This window comes from Hordeum vulgare, chromosome 3H (genome assembly GCF_904849725.1).
Source record: "Hordeum vulgare subsp. vulgare chromosome 3H, MorexV3_pseudomolecules_assembly, whole genome shotgun sequence".
Classification (NCBI taxonomy): domain Eukaryota; kingdom Viridiplantae; phylum Streptophyta; class Magnoliopsida; order Poales; family Poaceae; genus Hordeum; species Hordeum vulgare.
Genome location: NC_058520.1, coordinates 247,481,083 through 247,488,186, shown reverse-complemented (window position 1 = coordinate 247,488,186; position 7,104 = coordinate 247,481,083). Strand labels below are relative to the sequence as shown.

The following is a 7,104-nucleotide window of genomic DNA, read 5'->3' as shown; positions in this document are numbered from 1 at the left end:
TGCGTCGCACTGTTCTCCCACTAGCCTCCCGACTGAGAAACTCTTTCTCTAGGAAAACCCTGTTCCGAGCAACGAACACTTTGTTCTCTTCTTGGTTGTAGAAGTTGTATCCAAAGGTTTCCCTTAGATATCCCATGAATATGCATTTATCCGACTTAGGTGTAAGCTTGTCTGACATGAGTCGCTTGACAAATGCTTCTCAACCCCAAATCTTTAGAAACGACAAACTAGGACTCTTCCTAGTCCACATCTCATGTGGTGTCTTGTCTATGGATTTTGATGGTACCCTCTTAAGTGTGAAAGCTGCAGTTTCTAGAGCGTATCCCCAGAATGACAAGGGTAAATCTGATTTTCTCATTATCGATAGGACCATGTCCAACAAGGTTCGATTTCTCCGTTCTGACACGCCGTTTATTTGCGGTGTACCCAAAAGTGTGAGCTGCGCTACTATACCTCGGCTTTTTAGATGATCATCAAACTCATGGATCATGTACTCACCTCCACGATCTGATCGTAGAAGCTTTATTGTCTTGCCGAGCTGATTTTCAACCTCGTTCTAAAACTCTTTCAACTTTTCAAAAGTCTCTGACTATTGCCTCATCAAATAGATATATCCATATCTACTCAAGTCGTTCGGTAAAAGTCACGAAGTACTGATAGCCACCTCTATCTAGTATGCTCATTGGACCACACACATCACCGTGTATAAGCTCCAACAGCTCGGACACCCTCTCGGAACTCTTTGAAAAAGGAGACATAGTCATCTTGCGCAACAAGCATGATTCGCATGTCTGGAACAACCCTAAGTCGAACGAAGTTAGGAGTCCATCATCATGGAGCTTCTTCATGCATTTCAGACAAATGTGTCCACATCGGCAATGCCAGAAGTATGTGGAATTTCTATCATCATTAGGCTTATGCCTCCTGATGTTCACGCTATAAACTGGTTCTGTTTCCAGATTCAAAGTAAATAACCCATCTACAATGGGTGCATAGTCGTGGAACATTCCATTCAAATAAAATGAACAACCATTGTCCTTGAAATTGAATTCATAACCCTCACTCATCAAGCATGAGGTAGAAATAAGGTTCCAACTAAGTGCGGGAATGTCATAATAGTTATTTAATTCCAAAATAAATCCAGAAGGAAGCTGGAGCTGCATTGTGCCAACCTCCAACGTAGCAACTCTTGCTTTATTGTCGACCCTGATGTCAATATCCCCTTGTGCCACATGCCTAGTTCTTACCAGCCCCTGCATCGAGTTGCAAATATGAATAACTAATCTGGTATCAAATACCAAAGACCTACTAGGTATGTTAGCAAGGTAAATGTCTATAACATATGTAACAAGTGTAACTTTGCCAGAAGAAGCATCCCCGGCCTTCTTGCCACTACAAGGAATATTCTAATACACGACGCTATTTTTTCGTCGCTACATCATCATGGTTTTTAATTTACGACGATCTCACGATGAAAAACCAAGCGTTGAAAACGGAGCATCACAAATGAACAACAACGACGTTTTGATCAAAATTGTCGTAACTTTTATGACGATTCCTGGATTGTTGTAACCTTTACGACGATCCTAAATCGTTGTTAGCAATTGAACCCCGTCCTACGTGGAAAAATTATGACGAAATCAAAATGTCATGGTTGAAATCAGCCCAACCCATTTCAATTGATCACATGGGCTGGTTTTATTTTTTTGGGCCTTTTCTTATTGGGCTTCTTTTTGGGCCTTAGCCTATTTACAACCACTTTACTATTATTTTTTAAAAAAAAAATTATCATTATAATTCGGGCCCTTACCTTTTAATGCCTAAATACATTTGATCCAGTTTCAGTTTTGGCCTTTTTTCTTTTTTGAATTCAGCAACTTTTTGTTCCACAACTTGGTTTCATTTCTATTTGTTGGGTCTTTTCAACGAAATTATTTGTCCAATATTAAATCCAGCACTATTTCATATTCAAAGCAAGAAAACCAAGTTGAATTAAAATCATCCATCATATAACATCACATAATACATCTCTCATGTTTACATAACACAATAACTATCTCATGAATACATTTCCTTGCAAACTGGGTATTGAGTGCCCTCATGTGCTTGCAGGCGGTCTCGGCCCGTCCAGGGTCTAGAGCACCAGCTCCTGTATGGGGAGACCCTGCCCTGTGAAAGTCCATTACTCTCTTGCTTGATAGCTGTAAGAAATGTCCAACGAATTAATAGAGGCGGATTTTACAGCAAGAAAAATCAACAAAAATGTCTAAGATACAATCATGCTAGAGACCAGAGCTACGCAAGGAAACAATCATGAAGGTAAATTCATACGGTGCAGCGGCACTGGTGTGGGATTGGCCGTAAACAGTAGAGCCTCCATGGTCAAGCCAGAATGCTACACATGCTAACAGATCGTGCAACCAGCTAAGTACGAGTTTACTTGTCGCTGGAATGAGTCCTCTTTATTGGAGATTTGTTTGATCTTAGGAGGGACAGATTGGGCAGCCCAATCAATTTAGGTAGAGGAAGCATCCACTCCACTCTGCCTCACAAATTAATACTTTCTCTATAATTAAATACACATTGACTAAAGAAAACACATGCATTTGATACTTCTTTATCCATGAGTTTCATCTCATCGGGCGGTACTGCAGTTTAAGTAAACTGAAACCCAATTAACAGCTACCATTCTTCTATTCAACAAAATTAAGGCACACATATGTATAAGCAGATCAAGGCTAGCTATGAACAAACTGCAGATAGATGATATACTTTTAGCTATAGCCACATGTTAAATCATGTTTCCCCCATCTGGATGTATCTAGACATATTTCAATGCTAGATACATCCGTCTTGGCGTCAACTAATTTCGGACGAAGGGAGTACTTGACAAGAGGGATATATAATTGTGATGTTTTAGGAAGAAAACTTGAGTTCGCTCGAACCAAAAAGTGTGTTAGAACCTTGTTTATTTTTTATCTTTAGCAAAGTGTTTAACCAGGACCTGATGCAAGCACATGACCTATTGTAGTTTCAGTCATCTACAGTGCTGCAACCTAATAAGCAACAGGGTTGTAGAGGCACGGTAAGTGGCAGCATGTGGTATAGCTTGACATGGGTTCAGACGGTGCACGTCCTCGTACTGCCTGCTGTATCAACAGCATGGCTGTAAAAGGGGTGAGGTGCATTTGTGCAACAACCTAACCCAACTGAAAGAATAGAAAAAAAGGAAGGCTCCCAAGAAGGAATGCTTGGGATTTTATCTCCGACGAGTTTTTTTCAATCTCTGTGTGTATCCATTGGAGTTCACCGTGCAAACAATCTAGTTGGACATTACGTACTGCTGCATGTTAATAGAAATAGAAATCCAAAAGGGGTGCTTTGTTTTTAGTCAAAGTTTAACCATGCACGTAAAAGCTGAACCGAAATGTGATGTGTGGTCATTCATATGTATGTACAATTAATTGCAAGTGCTGATCTAGGGGTAGAGAGGGGAAAGAGGGGTAGCTCACCACGTATGCTAGCAAGGCTAGGACGGGAGGGGGAAGTAGCCATTAGTTATCCCCTGCATGCGCTGGAGGAGAGAGGAGGCGGGTGCGAAGAGGGAAGGTGGCCTGCTCCTCCACCTCCTCTGATAAAGAGGGCTCGTCTGGGACGAACGCGTTGAGGAGGAGGTTTCTTGCTGCTGGTGTCGAGGATGCTCTCAAAGTAGATCTTGAGCTCAGCGGTGTTTCACACGCGCTGCAGCAGGTCCCCTACACAGATGTTGGATAGATTAATGTGTGGGTGTTTAACCATGAACCAGATTCAGTTAGAAACAGAAAAAGGAAATTGCCCATACCCCTTGATGGGATTAAAGCCGTAATTTATCAAAAAATTGATGCCCGTTTCAATTTATTCAAATAGTACACTAACTTGCTAATGTGGTCTGTTCTGTTTTGTTTTGTTGAGAAATGAAATAAGTCGTCAATTTATGAACTCCACCATGATGAGTAATCGAGCAGGGCAAGCAAACAAAGGAAAGCACATACAAATTCAACCAAAACGCGAGAGCTCACCACATACGACCACTGGGAGGGGAGAAGATGTAGTAGGTAGCTTGCCATTAGCTTTTATCTGCCTCGATACATGCAAATGCAATTGATCTCATACCAGCTACAGCTTAGCTCTAGAATCAAATCATGCAAATGATTTCATCTTTGTTAATCACAAGCAAGTTAGCATGTGGAATGGTCCTAGCTTGTTCAAACCATGAAAGTTGCACCAGTTAAGCTGAAGAAAATTCAGACAAAACTTAGCTTTTAGCTATCTAGCATGTATACAACATGAATTAAGTGTCTATAGTGCCCTGTTATGGAAATCTATGCTACGAACCAAACGAAAAAGAAGAAGCAGCATACATACACATACACTTGAACTTGGTTTGATCTGTTTAACTACCCAACAAGATGCCGGTAAACAAACTCTAACACCAAGACGTTGCTGCCTTAATTTAGCCTTTTTACTTTAGCAGCAAATCAGTGAAGAAATGAATCTAGGTTAGCAACGCGGGGGGGGGGGGGGGGGGGGCTTGAAGGTGGTTAGGTTGGCATCCTCACCAGATGAGAGCAGATTCTCCTTGCACGCACCCCTTCACACAGACACAGACAGATCAGATACCTGAGCTGCTCGAGTGTGGATCCGGGGCCTAGGTCAAGAAGGAGAAGGTGGGGTCGGTAGATGGCGGAGATCAATTCTAACGTTGAACTTATCCTTTTTTATTTCTCTTACTATAGAGCATTTTTTGTTGAATGAAGTATTTTTTATTTGCACATACCCACAGGTAAAACGTATCACTATTTTTTTGTTTAAATTGATCATATGATTCTCACCTAAAGGTCCAATCCTACATGTCAACTCTTTTGTATCACTGTCGTGTGTGAAACTGTGAATACGCCTACTAGGGTCCCTGCCACGTCCAAATCCAAACACATGGATCATGACGCAACTCTTTCGATAGTTCGGATACTCAATAGCAACAGCAGTAGGCAACAATTAAAAAAACTTCTACCACTAACAAAAGACTGACTGGGAAATAACAACAGCAGCAGGTAACAATCAAGAGAACTTCTAATCGATAGCTCCCAAATTTACCATGGAAATACTGACTGGGTTTCCTTTCATTTCCTTTCCAACTTCTACCACTAACAAAAGACTTGTTCGCGTGAAGCAGCAGCAGCCATGGGGATGAGAGCTTCCTTATCCACCTGTAGCAGCAGGAGCTTGTACATATCAGAACTTTCCCATTGCTCTGGACAGTAGCAGATCAACTAAAGGACAAATAATAATTAGCTATGCATTTTGGAAGCTTTGCTACTAATTCATAGAAGAAAGTTTTGTGCACAGGCGGAAAACATCATCTCCGGTAGGTATGTACTCGTCAGCCAATAATTCAATCATCTCAGAAAATTCAGAAGCCTTTGAGCTTACCAGTGAGCCCGACCAGCTCCACCCATTTCTCCAGCGCCGTGGCCGACGACACGAATGCCGACTTGGAGGAGTTGATGTTGCTCTTGCTCACTGCAACAAGAATGGAAAAATAAAAAGAAAATGTTTTTGAGGGACCGGAGATGATGTTCAGGACCCCTTTTCCTAATTCTTCCAGTGCTAGAGCTAAACTGATGAAGTATATATATACCTGATGTGAACAAGGAGGACAGCGAGGAGTTGAAGCTGTCGACCGCGCTCTTCTCCTGACTGCTTGAGCTGAACTGTTGCGCACATACAGTGATAGAAATCAGTCAAACAGTTCTGTGTGTAAGTGTAAGTATATGTGCTTTTGTTACAAGGGTGTTGCCTTGGAGAAAGCTGCATTGACAGTCTGCACTCACGATGCGTAGGAGCCGGGGCCGAGGACGTCGCCGGCGGCGGAGAGATCTTCCTTGTCAATGTCCTGCACCACCTTGCTCAACTTGTACAACAGGTCCTGCAAGTACCCTATGGTTAAGGATTAATTGCCAACACTAGTTTGCAAAGCATCGCAGATAGGCACTGCTACAAGGCATGGCTAGTTTAAGGCTTTAAGCTGATCGATCGAGCTTGCCGACCTGTCTCGGCTGCGGAGGAGCTGATGTTCCCCTGCTTCTGGAGCCGCTTCTTCTTGTCCTCCTTGACGCGCTCCAGCAGCTCCAGGTCGTCGTCGGCCTCCAGGACGGCAGCCCGCACGGCGCCGCCCGAGGAGGAGGCGCCGGCGAGCGCGAGCGCGGCCAGCAGGCACGGCGCGATGCCGCGGCGCCTCCCAACGACGACAACGGCATCCTGGTCTGCGCTGCTCACCGTGGCCACCCCTCAGAACGAGATGGGTTTCTTGGCGACAGGATGCAGCAGCGCGGGCACCTCCTGCACCGCCGCGGCCGGCTTGGACGCCGCCGCCCCGCCGCACCCAGCGAGCGTCCACGCCTCGGTGACCATGGGCAGCATACTAATAAGCTTCGTGCGAAGGAGCCGTGAAAGAGGGGCGAGCCCTCCATGGCTAGATGTGCCCATATCGACGACCGTGTACGTATCTTTTCCTCCACTTCGGGGTGGAGCTCGACTGCTTCATGCATCCAAATCGACGGGACGGTGAGACCTTCCTTCGCATCATGGCGGCGAGACCTTCCTCCGCTTCGGGGCAGAGCTCGATTTGGGGGAGAGGAGTGGAGGAAGAGTATGGGATTCGCTGCCGCCACCATTCAGATCGGGAGAGAAAAGGATAAGGTAGAGGGGGCAGAGATATTAGGGTAGGCTGTGGGGACGAGGGCCAGAAAAATTTAGATGGGCTTCGCGCGTTTAGTTTCATAGGCACACGCGCGGGGGTATTTTGCCCGGCCCAATTGGCTACCCACAGTCAGATAGATGGATATGTGCGGATGGATGGATGGATATGTGGGTTGGATAGCTGGATGGATGGATGAATATATGCCACGTCATCGATCCGTGGTACAATCGTTTCTACCAATAGGAATCCAGCTCATGTAATTGTGTTTTCCATTTTTTGTAACTTTTAATTTTTTCTACCCTCTTGAATCGACGAATGAGGGAATTGCAGATTTTTTGACGTTTTAATTGTGTTTGGCCCGTGAC

The 7,104-nt window shown here is 44.4% G+C and overlaps 1 pseudogene; it reads right to left on the bottom strand.

Annotated features, from left to right (window-relative positions):
* Positions 1–5,257: 5,257 nt before the first annotated feature.
* LOC123443607 lies at positions 5,258–6,839 on the bottom strand (annotated as a pseudogene).
* Between the last annotated feature and the right edge of the window lie 265 nt (positions 6,840–7,104).